This window comes from Balaenoptera physalus, assembly GCF_965194825.1.
Source record: "Balaenoptera physalus genome assembly, chromosome: 7".
Lineage (NCBI taxonomy): Eukaryota > Metazoa > Chordata > Mammalia > Artiodactyla > Balaenopteridae > Balaenoptera > Balaenoptera physalus.
In genome coordinates, this window is record NC_138886.1 from 102,826,489 (window position 1) to 102,848,388 (window position 21,900).

The window sequence follows — 21,900 nt, forward strand, 5'->3', positions numbered from 1 at the left end:
ACTTTTGTGGTCATTCTGAAGTTTTCTGTTTATTTGTTTGTTCTTAACTGTTCCTGTAGAAACCTAGTTGTTTGACAAAACTGCCAAACACACTAAAGTTGTCCTGTATGATAAATATCAAAATATCAGATAGCCTGGATGTTGACAGAGTAAAGATGTCACGACCCCCTTCTCTCTAAAATCACCCCCCAAAAAGAACAAGAAAGAGACATGTCATGGAAGTAGTAGACCGCTCTCACCCGTAGCAACAACCCAAGGGGAGCAGCAAAATGCAGCAAAGGCTTGTCCTGGGAGCATGAAGACTTTTAGGGAAGACGGTCAAGGAAGCGGAGGCGCTGCTGCAGACCTCAAAGCCTGCAGATGTGCAACTTCTATAGAGCAGGAGGAAGCCAGCCGCCTCCCAAGGGTGGAGAGGAGATTCTGAATGGCTAGCAGCCTCCATGGGAAGAAGTAAAGGTTTAAGCAATTCTTCCTTCCTTCCTTTTCTTTCTTTCTTTCTTTTCTTCCTTTCTTTCTTTCCTTCTTTTCTTTTTTTTTTTCTTTCTTTCTTTCTTTTTCTTTCTTCTTTCTTTCCTTTCTTCCTTCCTTCCTTTCTTTCTTTCTCTTTCTTCCTTTCTTTTTTTTCTTTCTTTCTTTTTCTTTCTTTCTTCCTTCCTTCCTTCCTTTCTTTCTCTTTCTTCCTTTCTTTTCTTTCTTTCTCTCTTTCTTTTTATTTCTTTCTCTCCCCCCTCTCTCTCTCTCTCTCTCACACACACACATACACACACACACACACACACACAGCATTACTTAAAATGAGGAAGATATTCTGTTAGGCTAGAACACATGCTGGGCCGCTCCCTGACATGATTCATTTCTAAGATGAGGAACCTACCCTGGGTCTGTACAATTACACTAAAAGAATAAAAGGAGAGAAGCAACAAGAGAAACAAATAGCACACAAAGAACATTGGCCAGAAAATCTTCCCAAGGGGCAGATGAAATCACAACCACACATATAGCCATGGAATCAAAGGACTTCACAGAAGAGTCACTGTTAAAAACAGTAGCTCTACATGGAGACATGAAAGGCGGGGGATGAGATGGGAAGGCAAGAAAAGTCATGGGAAATAAGCTGGAGATCAGGGGAAAATGCAGGAAAGAAACGATGGCTATTATTTCAAACAGCAAAAAGAGAGCAGACATTAACATTGTGAAGAAGGTGGTGGGCAGGATGGAGTAGCCTGAGAAAAATGAAATGGAGATGAACAAAGAGTGCAAGAATTCAACAGAAAAGGGCTAGAAGGACAAAGGAGACCTAAGATATGCAAGATGGACGTTCCCGAAGTAGAGAATGTAAACAAAGGAGTGGAGGAGATGTTTAAAGTAAATTTCCAGAAATAAAAGAGGACTTTTCTCCTGGATTCTCTTATCCAGGATCCTATAAAGGGAAGGAAAGTACTGGGCTTCAGACTTCTCCTGGGCCATGCACCCAGCCAGCATAGAGAGGGCTGAGGTCCCCAGAGGAGGCAAGAGTGTCCAGCCCAGAGACAAAAGGTCCAGCTGGGCTAAGGGCTGGCTACAAGCAGCACAATTTCAGGACATGGGCTAAGAGGACCGTGAACAGCAGGAAGGCTTTAATGCTTCTTCCAAGAGTCCAAAGGCCAAGCAGGCCCATTACACCTCCAAGACTGCTCCAAAATCACTCCAGATGCTTCTTATCTGTGCAGACTCGGGGCCCACAGCAGCGTCTGAGGGCCTGGGCTGCTGCCCCAGGTGTTGGGTATGCACATAAAATCACAGAAGAGCGCTTTCAACAGCAAGTTCAATAGCAAAGCTCTAGGCCAGAACAGTGATTCTCTACCCTGGCTGCAGGTGACAACCACCAGGGTACTTTAAGTACTGGTGAGAGGGTCCTAGCCCAAACTAACTCAGAACCTCCAGGGCTGGGGCCCCGACAGCACTAATTTTTTTCTTTTTTAAGTTCTCCGGGTGATTCTCATGAGCAGCCAGGACTGAGAATCACTGCTCTAGAATTATTGCCTCTGTATGGAAGGTTCAAAACTGACCCAAACAGAGCTGACCACTGAAGTGAGCAGTGGCACGGGTTACGGAACGGAGGAAGATGGGCAGATTGAAAAATTCAAAGTTTTACATAGAATTCTAAAGGAGAAACAGGAAAGGCAGCATTCAGGAAACCACTTTCAGTTCAATAAAACCTCCTCACACACACTGATTTTGAGACGTACTTATTTTGCTAACACAGTAATTCAGGTAGAAGAATCTTGCCCGTGTTCGCCTTGTCCATCACGCATGCGTATTGGCCACGGGCGAAGTCAGCTTGGGAATAGCATACGTGCTGCTCCACTTCCTGATGTCGGGCTGAATCATGAAAGGAAGTTCTATAATTCGCAAACCCTTCCAACTGCTTCTCTTGTGGTATTTTATCTCTCCTGAAATTGAGCAGCACAGGAATTCCAGAGACAGGCAAATGGCACATCTCTCCCCCGCCGCCCAAGATGAGAATGAGGCAGAGACGGAGCCTAGTGGACGGGGCAGGCACCCAGCTGGAGTGGGTCGCCCTGCCTGCGGTGGGCCCCTCCACCTGTCCCCTCCCCATCACAGGCTCCTCGGGTGCTGCCTCTCACAGGATGACCTGCCTCTCAGCCCACCTCACCCCTTCCACTGCCCTCGGAGTTCTCAAATGCACATGGTGCACGTTCCAGAAATGAGTCCTGTTTTCTTGCATTTGCAAGAACAGAACACGGTCACGTGGTAAGCACTGCATTTTCCTCATTTTGTCTTGACGAGGAGCACACTTCCTCTTCAAATCTTCCTTTTAAAGTGGACAGAACCTTGGATTCCAAATATTTTGAGAAAATGACACTGGATATTTTTTTCTTTTTTTTTACTGCAGAGAAATTAGTCAGTACTAAAGTTTTTTTCCATTACCTCTAAATCCTCTTGAACAAAAAACTAGTTTATTCTTTCAGGAACTATACTGAACCAAAAGGTGCTTAACCCCACCATACATTACCTAGTATCCTCCAAGGCTGGGTTCCCATTAGACGGCTCCAAGAAAACAACTGGGAACCATTTCCCTTCCTATGTTACTCATTAGTAACCTCTCACTTACCCAGACTGCCATGGTTTGCTTGCATGTGCGTGTGCACACACATGTAGGTGTGTGCTGTGTATCTGTGTTGGCGGAAGCTGTTGTGGTGAGTAGGAGACTGTCGCTGTGTTGAGGATGAAAGGGCCAGGCCAGGTCCTGTGGACAAGACTTGGGGTCTCATCTGAAGGATGTGGGCATTCTGATGCCACCACCACTTTCCAGGGTCAGAGCCTCTTAAGGAAACGGGAGACAACCGGGGTCCACACATGGAAAAGTGTAATGATGCCTTGTCCACGCGCAGTGGTACCAAGGGCTAGGAAAGGTGGGAGGGGGTAGAAGCTTGTGTCTCCTGACTCCCCAGGAAGAATCGTGTGGGGCTCAGGTGTAACACAGAGTGGTTAATCTGTCCCAAAATCCGTACTGCAATGATGGAGATGTTTGTTCTACTCCATCCCACACACAGCCACCAGCCACATGTGGCTAGTGGCCCCTGAAATGTGGCCACTGTGACTGAGAACTGATTTTTACATTTTATTTCAGTTTAAGGATTTGAAATGTAAATGGCCACATGTGGCTGGTGGCAATGTTCTGAACAGCACAGCTCTAGATCCTTGCCAGGGAAGCTGGGGAGAGGCCATCTGTCCTCACCTGGGCTAGGTGTCCGAGGTAGAGCAGGAGGCAGCACCTCCCTGGGACCAACGTGATGGGACTGCAGGTCGACAAAGTGAATATTATAAATTCACCCCGAGGAACAAGCTGTATGGTCCAGACACTTCTCCCTTCCAGATGTTTCTCCTACTTGGGCCAAGCTTGGGGCTCTAGGTTTTCTTTCTATTAACGAGAGACACATTTTACTCCAAATATCTAGCTTACTGTATCCAAATCCTATGTGACATATTGAAATGTAAGGAGGGGACTTTAAGAGCACCTACACATGCACAGAGGGCCCCATGCTGGGAGCACGGAGCTCACAAAAATGTCCACAGCATGGTCTCCAAACTGATGCTGTAAAAATACATGACAAGGGCCAAAATAATGTTACACAGCGTTTTAGCACTTCAGGTGAGAGCGCTGCCAGGACCCCCCGAGCAAGGTATCCTTGTCCAATCACTGGGGACAGGAGAGCACGCTCCCTAAGGGCTGCCTGTTAAAACCCAGGAGGGTTCCCAGGTGTACTGCCAGGGAATAGACACTCATTTGCTTCAGAGTCAAATGACACTTGGGCCAGAGCCACTCTTTCTGTGACCTTCCCATAAAGTCTTCTAATATCATTTTGTCCCCAGAAGACCCCCTTTTCAATCCCCAGGTAACCAGAGGCTACGTAGCTCCTTGACTTCCTGTACCCAAATACGACTGCTCTGCAGGGCACCTCTTTGCAAGCCAGTCTGATGGGCACTCTGCACAGTGGGTCTCTGGGTGCCACAACCACCCAGGGGCAGGTCTTTCTGGCCTCGTTTTGGAGATGAGGTGGTCAGGGCTGAAGGAGTTTCAAGGAATGATGAATTGAGACAGGCTGGGACCCGGGACCTGGGACCCTTTGCTGCAATGTTCACACCTGGACAAACGTCTCCTCCAGGAACAAAATACAAAGAAACTATAAGAGACTAAAAATAACCGTGTGCATGAGCAGTTGGGGCAAATTATGGACAAGAAGATACAAAAACGACCAAAAAAGCCCCAACTGCCACTTCTGAAGAACCAGGAGCAAAAGCAGGGTACTGCGCATGGCCCCTGCACTCAGCACCGCCAAAGGGGTGGGCAAACCACCTAAGCCACCCCTCTGGCCCGACCCCCCGGACCTACCCCTACTCTCACCCCATATAAGGAACCAGCTCGCCCCCTTCACCTCAGGGAGCAAGCAAGGGAACCTGCTACTTGTTCCCACTCCCCCTTGCTGCAGCAGGGGCCCCAGTAAAGCCTTGCCTGAATTTCTTGTCTGGCCTCTGATCAATTTCTTTTGCTTAAGGAGGCCAAGAATCCTGGTCAGTAACAGAATCAGAGGTGTGTGCCTGGTCTGCTTCCGCCACCCACACTGCCCCCCAGAGGGGCTTTCAGAACTGGACGTTTATGGGTTACAGTCGTGGTTCTAGAAGTTTTATTACGAAATATAAACGTGGGTGCACTTGGTGAGCCCCAGGGGCTCCGCATGTGAGTGCTGCACGGTGCTCCCACGTGTGTGCTTGGACGGACAGGGTCAGCACCGGGAGGCCCCGCCACAGACTGTCCCCAAATGGCCCATAGCGGGAGCGGCCCCTCTGTCACCATCTGCTGCAGGCTTCGAGGCCCAGAAGCCACAGACACCAAGAAACCCAGGCCCTGGCTCTCCACCCACAGCAAGACTGTTCATTCACGTCCTTCTCAAGAGAAGAACCATCTCACATGAAACAGGCAGATGGCAGAAAATAAGTACAGTGGACTTGGAATCACACTAAGAACTAATCTGAGAGATGGAAATCATTCACATTATCTCGGGCAGAAAATGTTACCGGTGGTTTTTCTATCAGACCAGTGCGCAGGTTCTTCCTCTGAGAATTGTTTCAACGTGCGCTCACCTCCCACAAGTCTCACGGCAGTGTGCTGAGAACACTCTGACATCCTCCCTCAAATGCCTGCCTCTGTAACTGCCACAGGCCTCCAGACTTTATGAATCCAAGTTCCCAAGGAATGGAGTGTGTGCAGCATAGAAACATGTGAGTTCTCTCTCTCTCTCAATCACTCTCCTTCTCTCAATCAATCTCTCTCCCTCTCTCTCTCTCTCTCTCACACACACACACACACACACACACGCACATACACACAAAGTGGGGATGCACCAGCTAATATGCCCAAAGTCTCTACAGTCAAAGGCACACACAGCTGCCACTATACCGAGTGTACCAATACATTCAAATTTGGTGGAAATTGTGTTAGGCTTGAAAGATGTGCCTGTGTGCTATACAATCCCATTAACTCATTCTAAACCAGTGGTTCTCACCCTTGGCTGCTGTACTTGGTGGGGGAGGGGTGGGGAGGCCTTAATAATGAATTTCCAAAGGCAGGTCACACATTAGACCACATCAGAAACTTTGGAGGCAGCCCGGGCATCAGTGGGCCAGACAAGCTCGGGTGACGGCTGTGCACAGGCACACTTGAGAACCTCGACTGTATAGCTCCAGGCAAACGACCCAACCTCTCCAAGCCTAATGCCTTGTTTGGAGACAGAATGGTCCCAACAGCCATGATTGGTGCTTTGTTTCTGAATTAGTTCTTTTCCTGGTCTCATCCTACTTAGCCCCCAGACCCCCAAGCAAACCTCATTTTATCACGATCACTGCAAACATCTGTATGCAGAGTAAAAATGTACATTTCACTTTTTTTCTCAAAATCAATTCCCTTACTGCCCTCCGCAGACAACTGCTACTGACAGTTTGGTACCTTTGCTTTTGGATCTCTGCATGTTTACACACACACATCGGTATAGGCAGACTTGCATCTATATGTAGTAAATAACATTCCAATAGAGCCTACATTGCTATGTGCATGTATGTGTTTTTAAAAATATAGCGATATACTACATTTTGCTGTTTCACTGAATATAACTTGGACATCTTTATCTTTTGGTCTACAAGATTCCACATGTTTAAAAAGGCCACATATGATTCCAGTGCATGGATATACCATAGTTTATTTAACCAGGCATGATACATATTTCCCTTCCTTCCTTTTCTTTCTTTCCTTCTTTCGTTCTTTCTTTCTTTTCTTTTCTTTTCTTTTCTTTCTTTCTTCCTTCTTTTCTTTTCTTTCTTTCTCTCTCTCTCTTTCTTTCTTTTTTCTTTCTCTCTCTCTCTCCCCCCCATTTCTCTCTCTCTCCCTCCCTCCCTTCCTTCCTTCCTTCTTTCTTTGCTATTACAAAATAAAATGTTGCAATGAATTACTGTATGGACATATATTTTCCCACTTTTGTCAATTTATGTGTGTAATAAGTTCCTAAAAGTGAAATTGTTGAATCAAAACACATGTGCGTTTTACATTTCGGAAGACATTACCCAACCGCCCTGCTGGTGCTGACCTGTGGGAGTGTCTCTTTTCCCCACACCTCACCACACAGCAAACCCTTAAATCAATGCAAGATTACACAGAGGCAAAGCATATTTGCGTGCTTTCGGTTCATTTACATTTTGAGTTGCCTGTTCGCGTCCTTGACTGATCTTTCTATTGGAGTGTGTTTATTTTTCTCATTGATTTGAAAGAACTCACTGCATATGCAGGCTACTGGTCCTCTACCACAGACCTTGAAAATAAATATATCTTACAGGTTTTTTCCCTCACTTATTTATATATATTTTTCATTTGTATAGGGACTTGCTTACAATTTTAGAAAACCATACTTATCAACTGTTTTCTATTATGTCTCCATATTTCTTACCATATTTATAAAGGCCTTCACTCCACAATTATTTTAAAACTCACCTGTTTTCTTCTAGCACTTTTATGATTTCACTGTTATATATTTATTCTTTGTTAAATCCGGAACTTATTTTGGTATACAGAGCAAAGCTTTATTTTTCCCAAATTATCAGCTGGTTTTCCCAAGACCATTAATTGATAACCCATGCTCCCTTTCCTGACTGATGGGAAAGGCCACCCTTGCTTTGCACTAATTTCCACATGGAATTTGGGTCCGTTGCCCCACTTTCCATTGCAGTTTTGCCTTAAGATCTCATAGAATTTGTCTCTCCTCATCATTCTTATGTTTCATTTTTTTTCTCTGGGTCTCATAAGTTTCTTTTCTTAAAAAAAATGCTAATCTAAGGAGGAAGGACAATTGTTTCTTGAGCATTTTAATTCGCTTAGTTTTGTGTGTGGTGTCCACATACATCATGTTCCATAACTATCTGTGCATGAAGCTCACTTCAACTGGCTTAGAAATCTCTCCATCATGATACTGGAGAGCTCCCTCGTGCTCTCAGTGGCAGCACAGCAAGGCCACTTGGGAGGAGAGACCAGGTTCCACTTAACCACCTGCTGTGGGAGGAACTGTTTCCCCTCCCAAATTCATATGTTGAAGTCCAGACCCCCAGCACCTCAGAACGGAACTTTTCTTGGAAATAGGGTCTTTACAGGGGTGAGTAAGTTAAAATGAGGTCATTAGGGTAGGCCCTAATCCCCTATGATTGATGTCCTTATGAAAAGGGTAAATTCGGACACAGACACACGCAATAGAGGGAAGAAGATGTGAAGATACAGAGAGAAGATGATGTCCACAAGCCAAAGAGAGAGCCCTCAGGAGAAACCAACCCTGCCCACCTTGATCTCAGACTTCCAGGCTCCAGGACTGTGACATGATAAATGTCTGTGGTACTTTGTTCCAGCGACCCTAGCAAACTAATACATCATTCCTCTATTAATGGATACTGACAGTTCCCAGAGTTTTCTTAGAAGGGATAATCTAGAAGGAACATCATGCACACATCTTTGCAGATATTGGCTCCTTCGGGGAAATCATACATGACTTTTCTATCTTCATTCTAGAAGGCATCTTTTCTTTGCAGTTGTCACACTGCCTTTCTTTCACTGAACCACTGAAATCCCACCTGCATCACAAGTGTTTCCACCATGGAATAGAACTACTTTTGAAATTTTCCTTTATCTCCTTCTCCATTCCAACCTTCAGGACCCCATGTATGCCCCTCCCCAACTCTAGGGACAGTAATGTGTGCAGAGAGTAGCAATTCTGTCCTGTGTGGGGACAGCCACAGAGATGCAGGCCTGATGGGCGGACAAAGGCTTGGTGCGTCCTTTTAAACCAGCTTCCCACATTACTTTAGTGCACTCTGGGTGGTAAATTTGAAAGTCAGCTCAATCTGTGTTGGAAGGAGACGTATGCAAAAGCATCAGACAGATCAGCTCTGTGCTTTGTGACCACCTAGAGGGGTAGGATAGGGAAGGTGGGAGGGATGGAGACGCAAGAGGGAAGAGATATGGGAACATATGTATAACTGATTCACTTTGTTATAAAGCAGAAACTAACACATCATTGTAAAGCAATTATACTCCAATAAAGATGTTAAAAAAAAAATTACTGTACCTGTGGGATAGTGAATAAATAAGCTTGGTTGAGGAAAAAAAAAAAGCATCAGACATTCTCATATTAACCTCTCATTGATTCAGGATTTTTTGGTCCAATTCCTACTGAATTTGCTTAATTTCTCAACACAAAGCTATAAAGATAATAATAAGTTTTCTAAAACTCCTGGTAAAAGAGTGAAATCTACACGTCAAACTGGGCTTATGCCCTCCGGCTGCCTTCTCAGGCTCCTGTCTCCACTGATAGGACTTGAAATCTTCTCACCACCAGGCATGACAGCAGGTCCCTTTTTGCTCCTCATTGGAGTAGTGGATAGGAATTCTGGCTCTGGATTAGAAACACCTGGGTTTTCGGCTTTGAATCACAGCCGCATCACTTAGCGGCTGGATAAGTGAAAGTCACTTTACCTTTCTGGGCCTCACTGCTTACCAGCAGGTTGAATTAGACATTCTCCAAGATCCTTTCTCCCTCTAATATCTCTGGCGTCCTTAAACGTGTTTCTAAGAAACTTATGATTTGGGACTAGCAATTTCCTAATAATCAGTACAGACCTGACCGCTGCAGCCCTCTCCTTGGACATACTTCCTGCCTAAGCTACAGGACGGCTGGCCCAGCTCCCAGGGCAACAGTGAAGACCAAAGAAGCCCCAAGCCTGCCATTCATGCCTGCTCTAGAGAGCTCCTCTCCCTCCTCCTCCCCGTCACTTCCTTCACAGCTATGACCATCAGCTGATTGGTGTTGTTAAAAAAAAAAAGAAAGAAAAAAAGGAAGTGGTGGACTTCCCCTTCAAGTAAATGCAGCAGCTATAAATGCAGAGAAAGAAAAGAAACAGCATTGAAAACAATAATGTAGAATATAAATCCATAACCATGCTGGGGAGCAAAGGAGGCATATTACTAGTGGGCTGGAAACTACTGCTATCATTGAAGGAAGCAAAGCAAGATGGGCTCAAACTGAAGAGGGAAACCACAGCCTAAGTGTAGGCAGCTAGAGATGGCTGCGAACAGCCAAGCGTGTGGTGCCTTGGAAATGACAAAGCCTGGGTGGGATGGGGTGAGGGAGAAGCAGAGAGGGAAGCAGGCAGGCAGCCAAGCCCTCTCCAACTTCTCAGCTGCCGGCACCCCTAAGAGCAACAGGGGTCCCTCTGTAGGAAAGACGTGCGTTTGGAGAGGCAGGGTATGGCCACATCCATGAAGAACAGAGAGCACCTGCACCCCCCCGCACTGGTTACTGGCTCATCCTGCCCTGCTCACATCTCACCTTCCTCACATCTCATAGGGGACAGGTTACAAGAGGGCCATGCAACACACACAGCATTAAAAGACTAACTCCTAGGGCACCTTATAAACAAGACGAGCATACATCCTAGAAGTACCAAGCACATCAGAAAAGCTAACCGCACAAAGGAAGGCACCCAATGGGCAAACAGATGAGTAGGTGCCAAAGAAGACAGAGGTCATGGAGCAAGAAGAGAACATCTACGCTGGAACCAGTAATAAAAACAAATATTAGGCAAGAGCCTAATGTATCACTTAAAAAATAAACAATTAACTACCTTCTGTGTTTGCTTGCCCACCTGCTTGCTAAAATATAAATGACTCAATAGATGGCCTGAATAACAGGATGGACAGGGCTGAAGATCTTTCTTGAGAAAGTGATTAACCTGTCAGTTCCATGAAATGCAATGAAAAGGGTAAAACAGAGGGAAAGAATGAAAGAAAAAGTGCATTCCCTGCAGCTTTGTTTACAGTATCAAAAATTAGAAAAAAATCTTAAATGTCTATTAATAAACAATCATCTTTTTCACCCTGGAATAAAACACGATGATCACTGATAGGAAGGGCTCCCCCAACCCTGTTGATTCAAAAAAGAAAGTTGCAGGATGATATTGGTATTAAGAAGGCACACACACGCACCACCAACACTACATCTTCTAAAAATACACACATATATACACATGCATGAATGCACAGGATGAAAGATTAGAAGAATATGCACCAAGTTGCCCTCCCTCAGTGGGGATGGGCTGGGGCTGAGGGTGGTGGTTAAGGAGGGTTTCAATGTTATATCTGAATTCTTCACCAATGGATATGTACTTAGACATCAGTTATGCAATTTAACACTTTTCAAAAAGAAAATGATAGAAAGTTCTCCCATCTTGGAGGTCAGAGAAACTAACTTCAGAGATAGTACTTACTCATCTGTGACCGATTTGGGACTGCTCTTATTAGCCTCCAGCCAAGACTACAGGGGCAGACTCCCAGAGCCACCCACCTGGGAGAGACTGTGACAGTTATGCCAGTTCTAACCACAGGCCAGGTATGGGCACTGCACGGTGATCTCCACCGTACATCACAGTGAAATCCCCTGTAATGCTTCCATCTACAAAAACTAAAAACAGTAGCTTGAAAACACAGTGGGATTTGAACCCAGTGGGACCTCAGCCCCCCTACTCTCAACCACTGTTGATAAAAATATTCAGTGACTGTGACTTTGAAGCATTAGGGCAATCAAGTGATTCAAATACTCTTAGCATTTTGGGACTTCCCTGGTGGCACAGTGGTTAAGAATCCACCTGCCAAGGCAGGGACCACGCGTTCGAGCCCTGGTCCGGGAAGATCCCACATGCCGCGGAGCAACTAAGCCCACGAGCCACAACTACTGAGCCCACGTGCCACAACTACCGAGGCCCACGCACCTGGAACCCATGCTCCATAACAAGAGAAGCCACTGCAATGAGAAGCCCGCACACGCAACAAAGGGTAGCTCCCCCTCGCTGCAACTAGAGAAAGCCCGCACACAGCAACGAAGACCCAACACAGCCAAAATATAAATTAATTAATTAAAAAAAATACTCTGAGTATTTAAGAGGCATTCTGCCTCCACCTAAGCAAAGCCTGAGGATCTTGTGAAGGGGCAGCAGGTTACCCAGTGTTTCCCAAAGTGGACTTCGGAAGTCCTGGTCCCCACAGTGCTCCAAGAACCAATGCATCCTATGACCACAGGGGTGTAAGAGTTCAGTGACATATGTCCTGACCATGCATAACACCTGCACAATGGCTCTGAACAAGCCCATGACAGTTACCCTGCTTACTCAACTTTATTCTGTCTCTCATTTCACTCACTTGAACAAGGAAAGCTTCCTCGGGAATACCATTTAAAATTGCACAGCACCCACTTCAGAAATCCAGGGAATCGAGGCTGGCCATCTGATTAAAGCCCTGTGGATTCCCCAGTCCCAGGAAAATACATATTCCCATCAATCAGATAATAAACCATCAGGGTCAGAGCAAATACAGAGGTGACACTGAGACTGATTTAAAACGTAGCTGCTAACCGTTAAATTGGAGCTAAAAGTAATCTTTCATGAAGCATGATTCAGAATATGTCCTGACGGGAGAAATTATAAAAGTTCCAAAAGCTACAAAAAGTAATAAGTTATATAAATAAGCAAATAACCATAGAAATCAAAAGTTTGGGGAAAATGTTTTCAACAATTATGACAATGGATTTACAATGATTTGAAAGCTACATGAATGTTGATAAGAGTTATGTTAAGACTCCAAAAAGTATACAGGGCAGCAACTTGCAGGAAATATATTTAGCTAACCAACTCCCCAAAATATGCTTCAGTTATTAATAGGTGTGTAGCAAGACTGAAAAGAAAACATCAGACTGGCATAAGGAGGCAGAGGGTTCCAGAAAAAGAGAGAAATGGAACTGATAGGTTGCTTGGTATATTTGACTCAGTGGGAAACTGAGTCAAGTGGGGGGGTGTTTAGCTTTGTGTCAGAGAGTTGGGGAGAGAATTGTAACAGGCACAGGACCAACTGAGAAAACACAAAAATGAAACAAGAGTTTACACCAGGAAAAACAACATGGAGGAAATGAAAGAAAATGGAACTATATTATATACTGTGCTCTAGCAGTAAATAATACCTCAACAAGGTAAACAAACACCAAATAACATCTTAATCCTAAATTATAGAAAGATTATCCTGGGTAATAAGAGTCTAGGACTGCCATGCACTTATTTCTCAGAGTAGGAAGTCAGGAGACATTGTCTAAAACTGATACATTAAAAAAAAAAAAAAAAAGCAAGTGAACATAACATCAGGAAATAAGAAGGAAAATTCTAGAAGAAATAGCTAAAAAGATTAAAAGATTGCTTTTGGGGAGCAGTACTAGAGCATTGGAAGGTACTGTTATAAATTGAAATTAAATAAAAAGAAAGATTAACTCTGGTCGAACCAAAAGATTTCCATGACAACTGAACAGAAACGGATAGATTTAATAACTTGTTGGACTGACCAAGACAGCATGAAGATTTAGTAATTAAGACAAAGAGATGGAGTGGGAACGTAGGAGGTTAATTGTTGGACATTCAAATGCTCTTTGTAGCCATTCTGAGTATAACTAAACAAACCAATATTTAAATTGTGACTTTTCCTAACACTTGGCCCTTGGCCCTCTTCCTTCCTTCCACACTCCCCCGCATTGACTGTATCCAGGCCTGAGCCTCACTGACTCTGACATCAGCCCTACACTCTCCTGTCAATCCTGCTGCCTGTCCAGTCTCTGCTCAGATCAAAGATGTGACACTTAGCATGCCAATCTGGAAGCGCAGTGTCCTCCCACATCTGTACTCCCCTCCAGGGCTCCAGCACAGCACTGAGGGGTACTGCCTTCTCCAGTTTCAGGAGCCAGGACTCCAGGGTCAGAGCCAGGTACCCCCAGGACAGAGGATGCTGCTTACCAGATACTGTCCATCATAAAAGCTTTCAGTACATCCCCCTTAGTAATTGAGGTGTTAACAATATTCTAAATCATCCTCACCTTCCTCTTCCCATCATAAAAGCTTTCAGTACATCCCCCTTAGTAATTGAGGTGTTAACAATATTCTAAATCATCCTCACCTTCCTCTTCCCATCATCAGCCTCTGGCAGCCACCAAAACAAATACACAGTTTCCCAGAAATAAAAGAATCAAGAGAGAGTCATTTTTGATTTGTTAAACCTACTGTAATAGAAACTAAATATTCTTCCTTCTACTGGTATTTTTGGCAGTGGCTAAATTTGACTATACTTAAGATTCCAATGCAACCACCTTTCAGGATTCATAGGGCAAAACTTACATAATTATTAAAGGCAAAAAAAAAATTCAAACCGACACAGGCTAACATTTTGCCAGACAAAATTATAAGCTGGTAGAAAATGTTCCTGCTAATATAAAGTCAAAATGAATGAATAAACTTTTCCTTTAAAATCCAATCAGCCTAGTTTTTTTAATCTTCCTAAAATTCCTCAGTTTAAAAAAACTCCCTTTTTCTGAGTGGAAGAAAAAGAAAACCCAACTTGTTCAATTCCAAGGTAGAAGAGTAAGATGGTAAGATATAATTAACTCAGGTAATTTAATTCCAATCTCTCTTTAAGACTCTGCCTTTTGATTTCAATTGCTGTAAAAGGAAACCAATGTTCAGTGTGCAGACATTTTTTAAAAATTCTTACCCAAAGGCCTAAGTTCCTAATTTTTCTCTCCACTCATTTGCAGCTAAATCAATCCAGAAGTGGAAGAAAGTGTTGGGGGGCAGGGTGGTGGTGAGTTAGGGGATCGTTGGAAAAAAAATCTATTTGGTGAAAAGCTGAGAAAGCAAAAATTAGCTCAGATTGTACAAAGTACCCGGCCATTCCTTAGGTACAGATAACAGATAGAGATAGAATGAGCTGCAAAGTGAACAGGAAACAGTATTTCTTCCAAGGCCATGCTGTAGCTGTGAAGGGTGGTAATAGCCCTTCTTTAAGTAACTACTGCCTTCTTTCTCTAGAATCAGACTGTCAGAAACTTTGCTGTTGGAAAGTCTCTCAGTAAGGATGAAACATCCTATTCTCACTTGGAGGATCTCTATTTTGATTGTTATCACTGAAAATTCAGGGAACTCTTGCTATTTCAGGCTTCCTGGAAAGGGGGGAATTACCCATCTAATTACTGGAAAGTGTGAGTTGTTGGGCAGTAGAAATGTAATTTGCTTTCAAAAGCAAACAGTAGCTTGACAGAATCTAATACAGAATCAGTCCCAGAGCCCTAACTCCAAAAACTGCTGAAAAACAAGGTTTTTCGGTGAGTTTTATAGGGAACCTCATTTAGTGACATTGACACACAGCTATTTGTAGCCTCTCTTTATTCCACTTAGTGAGACTTTTCACACTGTTTGTGCAGAAATATTAACGTGTGGGATTATAGGACGCTGCCCAGGCTGTGTTGGAGTGGTGTGTAACATATGGCATCAGTATGTATGCAGACCTTTCTAAATTCTGAGAAATGTCTTTCTCAAGGCTGAAATTCAGATTCTAAATTTGAATTCTAAATTCTCAAAAATCCTGAATTCCAAAACATATCTTGGCACAAGGGTTTTGGATAATGATTACGGATATGCTATGTGCTAAGTGATGCCCTACTAAGAAGTCTTTGGTTTAATAACAGAGAAATCAGACCTGCACTTAGAATACTAAATATGAACCTAAAGAAGGCTAAGGTAAGTTATTTCTGAAATGCAACTCTAGCGATAAAATGATCTTTCTGACAATTTCATCCCTCAGGAAAGGTAAAGAGCTAAAATATACACCTCACTTTTATCCTTGGCTTAAAACATTAAAAACATTCTGGTTATTAAGATGATTTATAAAATCCTACATATTGAAGCACTCCAAATACAAAGAATATAAATGTTTCTATTTTACTGCAAAATTTCCCTAAACAGATCAAAAGTTCGATGTAGACAGAACAAAATAATTTGATAAAATATTTTTAGTAGACAAGATTTCTCACTTAAAATACCTAATACTTTACAAGTATTTAAACCTTTTACCTCAAAGACAAACATATCCATGCACTGTTTGGTCTTTTTTTTTTTTTTTTTTTGCAGGGAGAGGGAGGCGTGGTATGCACATCAGTGAATTAAATTGCATTTAAGTAAAATGCCACCTGTGTAATAGCAATGAATTTGTTCTTACTAAAACAAAGAAAACAAATACTAGAATCTATTCCATTTCTTTCAGGAATTCTCCATCATTCCATGATTTTTCTTTGTTAACGTGAAGATTCAGATGTGACAATTTGTATCTCCAAGTCTTTTAACTACATCTCCAAGTCTTTTAATTACACACTGAAATGCCTCCAGGGTTTAAGAAAATGAACAACTCCAGTCAACAGTTTTACTTGGGTTAAACGGGAATCTTTGGCAAGTCAGGCAAACTCATTAAAATAACCTGCAATCCTGTTTCCAAAGGCCACCTGGCAGGATGGCATGGGCCTTTTGATCACCAGTCGGGAACGTCTTGGCTTAATGACTGGGGAGACTCTGCACCGTGAATGAGATTCTCTTTCCCAAGCAACTGCACCTCAAACAGCCAAAAGATTGAAACTCTAACTTCTCCAGTGATTGTCTTGCTAGTTCTTGATATTCAAACAAACCAAAAAAAAAAAAAAAAAATCGCCTTTGTATCGTTATTTAGGTGGGTTTAAGGTTTTGAAGTCATACGGCCAAAAATATCTTTAACTTAAATTCACATTTTACTACACAAAACTTCCCTGCTCTTCCAAGTCATTTACTGGCTGATGAAGTTATTTTACCATTAAAATGTGAAAAACAAAAAAGGCGATCATACTACATTTTCGTAGTGGTTCAGAAAGTTTCATGTTTTTATGCAACTGCTCTTTCTTTCTGTAGTAAAAGTATGAATAAAACCTTTGCAGGCATATGAACATCCCTACACTGAGTCACTTCGATAAATACAGTGGAATTTTCCAGTGGATTCTGTAAATGGCCAAACGAAAATGTGTCCTTTCCGAGACCCGACACGGAGTTTCTTGTGCCTGCGGACTCCAGCTAGTCTCCCAGGACCCAGCCGCTTCCGCACTTCCTGCGCTCGCGGCAGCACCTGAAGTTTTGCCGTCTCGGCACAGGCCCCCACCCACGGGCCCGGCTCCCCGTACAAAAGCTGGACCCCAAGAGGCACTAACTAGTTTTAGGAGAAAAGCTGGCACAACTGACTAGTTTTCAATCGAAAAATTTTATCAAATGTTCCCTCCGATTTTCAAAGCAGGAAGGCCCTGAGCGTACCCGTCTGGGTTTGCATAGGCGCACAGACCTTGTGCCGGCCAAGGAGGAAGGGCTGCATCCTCCCCTCTCTCGGCGCCTTCTCCCCTTCCACGCCGCCTTCCCAAGCCTAAAGGAGCGTCCCGACGGCCCCAGCGGAGAGAGCGCGCGGCCACACCTACCTGGGTCAGGTGAGGCTAGGGCGGGGCGCGGGTCTCCGGGGACCGGACTGGCGCGATCCAGGCGGCAGCTCTGGGCGCAGCGCCGAGCAGCCCCCTCCTCCTCGCTGCTCCCGCCGCCGGAGTCGCCTCAGTCGCCCAGTGCACGACGCTTCCTCATTTTGGGCAACTTCCTTAACGCTCCCGGGCAGGCCCCGCACTTCCTCCCGGCCGCCGCGCTCCACCGCCCCGGGACCGCCCCGCCGCCGTGCGCCGCGAGCGACCAGTGTGCCGCATGCGCCCCCAGCGCCCAGGGCAGGGCAGCGGCGGCCGGAGCGCGCGGGAACCCAGCCCGCGGGGTTGGCCTACGAGGCGGGAGGCCGGAGGGGAGAAGAAAGAGGAGCCGGGTAGGCGCTCCTTGCCAATTCCCGGGCGCAGACGGCCCGGACAAGGGGGCTTCATACCAAAAAAGGGCGCGCGGCCAACAACAGGAGCTTCTTGCCACCTGGCCTGCCTGCTGCCTGATCCTTCCAAGGACCGACAGGCACTCAGGGGCACGCTCATTTGCGGTGCCATTGCTTGGGAAGAGAATCTTATTCACTGTGCGGGTATTCCCAGTCACCAACCCAAGACGCTTCTGCTGACTGGTGATCAGAAGGCCCCTGTCATCCCGCCAGGTGGCTCCTGCCTTAGATGAACATCAGATTTTATAGCGCACCTTTGGGTGAGACCAGCCTGTCCAACAAGGCAGTTTTCTGAGGGCTTTAATTATTACAAGGTTCTTGACAGTGAGTTAAACTTGCTTCCTTCTTACCCACGAACGGTTCTGTTTCATCCTAATTAAAGTTTCATCCTTCTCCGTAGTCTTTAAAATAGTTTTAAAACACCTACGTTGTTCCCCTCCCCCCTTTTTTCTGTTAACCCTCTTTGAAATTTTCCCATAAAACAGTTTCAAGCCCCTCACATTCTTGGTAACAGTGGCTAACAGTGCCTGTTTTAAAAAGCTGTACCTGAACCGAAATACAATCCATAAAATAAAATATATAGTGTGTTAGATTATAATTGCCATGGAGAAAAATAAGGTGATAGGAAGCGTTTACACTCGGTTGGAGCCCCTCAGCATTTTTCACTGGGACATTCTCTTCCATTTATTTTTCCCACTAAATTTTTATTCCAAGTGAAAGATTTTTATTATGGTTATATTTGTTAACCACTGGACTTAATTTTACTGCAGATAACCAACGAAATATCCATTATTGTCTAAACAGAGGCTGCAGATCCTCTGGCAATATTGTTGGAAATGGGCAGGAGGGTGATCTGGCTTGCTTTTACTAAGATTACAATGTTTCCTTAGGGAATGCTAGTGGGAGAAGAGATGAAGTTTTGGATCCATCCCTAAGCCACCCTTTAGCATTGCTGCAGTCCTTCCCACCTTTGAGTCATCTTGAAAGTTAAGTAGTATGCTTTTAATGATTTTTTTAAATGTTAAAATCATCACACAAATGCCTAGAAAAAGAATACTCCTAAAAGTCAACACATTTCTCCCAACTTTTCTTCCGTCACCCCATGTGCCATTTCCTTTTGCTGACTTTGCTTTTTATCTTTCATTGAAATAAATCTTAGCTGTGATTATACGCCGAGTCCTGGAAGCCTTCCTAACAAAGCCCTGCACCCAGAGGGTCTCAGGGACTCCTGACACCTTTACTTTTTAAAGTCTCCTGTTACCTGGAGGTTCTTTATTTTTATATTTCTTTGAAAATAGTAAATATATTTTTATATGTGGTTTTGCTGTGTTAATTTCACCTTATGAAGTCTTTAATGTATACTTATGTTGTCTGAGTGTTACCATTGGTTCTTGCTCATGGTGCCTGGCTTCTTTGTGTATTTGGTTACGTTGGATGTGAGCCACTCATTGTCCTTGAAAAATTATTTGTGGAGATTAATTGAGGACTAGGGAGAAGGTACTTTCTTTCAGAGAGAATTTGCCTTTGCTTCTGTCAGAAGCCTAGGGTGCAACTGGTGTTTGGACAATTTAAGGTAAATTCTCAGCTTATGTGTTTTGGGACCACCTAGGTGATATGAATCTGGGCTGGAAATTTGGGCACAATTTTGGTCAACTGGTGGTTACTGTTTCTCAAGGATTCACTTCTTATGCTCTGTGCTCTGCTCTGTGCTTCCATTCACATTTCTTTTAATCTTTGAGTCCGTGATTTTTGTATTCCATGCTTTCTCTCCCTTAGTTCACTCCATCATTTTGGTGGAACACAATCTTCAGGAGTTTCCTGAGAAGCAGAAGTAGGTATTATTTTTCCTGTACACAGATTTTTTTAAAAACGTATTAACAAGTAGATACGTTACAGTTCATATGACTCCACAAGGTGAAACATGTCTTTAAAATACTTTAGGCAATCATATATTTCTAATGACCCTAATACCCCCAATGAGAGTCCATATTTAACATCCCTATGTTAATTATCAATACCTGGGGTGGCTATGTTGCCACTGATAAGAGAAGCCATGTAGCGGTGACCTCCAATGTGGTTAGAATTCTAGCTGACCACTAACTGGGATGTGAATCCCAGATAAGGGAAGCGGAAGTAGGTATTTTAAAGACCTTCCCTATCCCAAAAGTTTCTACCTTCACGTTTGATTGATGGTTTAGATTGTAATTACACCTTTTTCTTCTCTCAAGATTTGAGAGAGAATTGTCAGGATTTTGTAGCCTCACAAGATGTAGTTTTTGGGAGGTGGGGGCATGACCTCATTGTGATACTCTCAAACTTCTGTTTTGTAGGTGAGCCAGCACTTTTCTAAACTCATCCAGTTAAGCGCTTCTCCTTTTCTTGTTTGGTTACTATTGGTAACTTACATTTTTATTTCTCCTCCTTCCTTTTTTTACTGGGGAGGGGTAGAAGGGAGGTGTGGATGAAAGAGGAGGAATGGTTCTTTCTTTTTTTCTAGGTAGTAGATATTCTTTGGCTCTTATGAATAATCCTGCCATGAACATCTGTATACAAGTTTTCGTGTGGATATATGTTTTATTTTTTTCTTGGATATAAAGCTAGGAGTGGAATTGCTCGGTTATATGGTAACTCTATGTTTAACACTTTGAAGAACTACCAGACTGTTTTCCAAAGTGGCTTTACCACATAAAGATGGCCAATAGGCACATGAAAAGATGTTCAGCATCACTAATTATTAGAGAAATGCAAATCAATACTACAATGAGGTACCACCTCACACTGGTCAGAATGGCTATCATCAAAAAGTCTAGAAATAACAAATGCTAGAGAGGGGGCAGAAAAAAAGGGAACCCTCCTACACTGTTGGTGGGAATGTAAATTGGTACACCCACTATGGAAAACAGTATGGAGGTTCCTTAAAAACTAAAAATAGAGTTGCCATATGATCCAGCAATTCCACTCCTGAGCATATACCTAGAGAAAACTATAATTTGAAAAGATACATGCACCCTAATGTTCATGGCAGCACTATTCACAATAGTCAAGACATGGTGGCAACCTAAATGTACATCAACAGATGAATGGATAAAGAAGATGTGGTATATATACACAATGGGATACTGCTCAGCCATAAAAAAGAAGGAAATAATGCCATTTGCAGCAACATGGATGGACCTAGAGATTATCATACTAAGTAAAGTAAGTCAGACAGAAAAAGACAAATACTACAGGATATCACTTATAAGTGGAATCTAAAATATGACACAAGTGAACTTACTTATGAAACAGAAACAAACTCACAGACATAGAAAGCAAACTTATGGTTACCAAAAGGGAAAGGGGGTGGGGGAGGGACAAATTAGGAGTATGGGATTAGCAGATACAAGCTACTATATATAAAATAAATAAACAACAAGGTCCTACTGTATAGCACAGGGAACTATATTCAATATCCTGTACTAAATCATAATGGAACAGAATATGAAAATCAATATATATATGTATAATTGAATCACTTTGCTATACACCAGAAACCAATACAACATTGTAAGTCAATTATACTTCAATTAAAAAAAACCCAACAAAGTGGCTTTACCATTTTTAGATTTCCACCAGCAATGTGGGAGGGTTCCAATTTCTCTCCATCCTTATCAGCTCATGTTATTGTCATTTTGATTATAGCCACCTTAGTGCATGTGAAATGGTATCTTACTGTGACTTTGATTTGCATTCCTTTATGTCATAGTGCTAAGAATCTTTTGATGTGCTTTATAGCCATTTGTATATCTTCTTTGGAGAAATGTTTATTCAGATCCTTTGCCCACTTTTCAGTTGACTCATTTTTATTATTGAGTTGTAAGAGTTCTTTACGTATTTTGGATACAAGTCCCTTATTTGATATAAGATTTGCAAATATTTTATCCCACTTTGAGGGTTGTCTTTTCCTTTTTTTGATGGTATCATATACCAAACAAAAGTCTTTAATTTTGATGAAGTTCAATTTTCCCAGTTTTTCTTTTTTT

At 43.3% G+C, this 21,900-nt stretch overlaps 1 protein-coding gene across 5 annotated transcripts in view; it reads right to left on the bottom strand.

Moving 5' to 3' along the window:
- SYK (spleen associated tyrosine kinase) overlaps positions 1 to 17,685 on the bottom strand; it is a 94,283-nt gene extending 76,598 nt beyond the window's left edge. For 2 of the 5 annotated variants that reach the window (XM_082471277.1, XM_082471273.1), the window contains exon 1: positions 17,439 to 17,685. The gene's annotated coding sequence lies outside the window, so the exon portion shown is untranslated. Of the gene's footprint in view, positions 1 to 8,371; positions 17,220 to 17,280; positions 17,383 to 17,438 lie in introns of those variants that run through there. The other 3 variants (XM_082471274.1, XM_082471276.1, XM_082471275.1) reach the window with 3 other exon arrangements.
- Between the last annotated feature and the right edge of the window lie 4,215 nt (positions 17,686 to 21,900).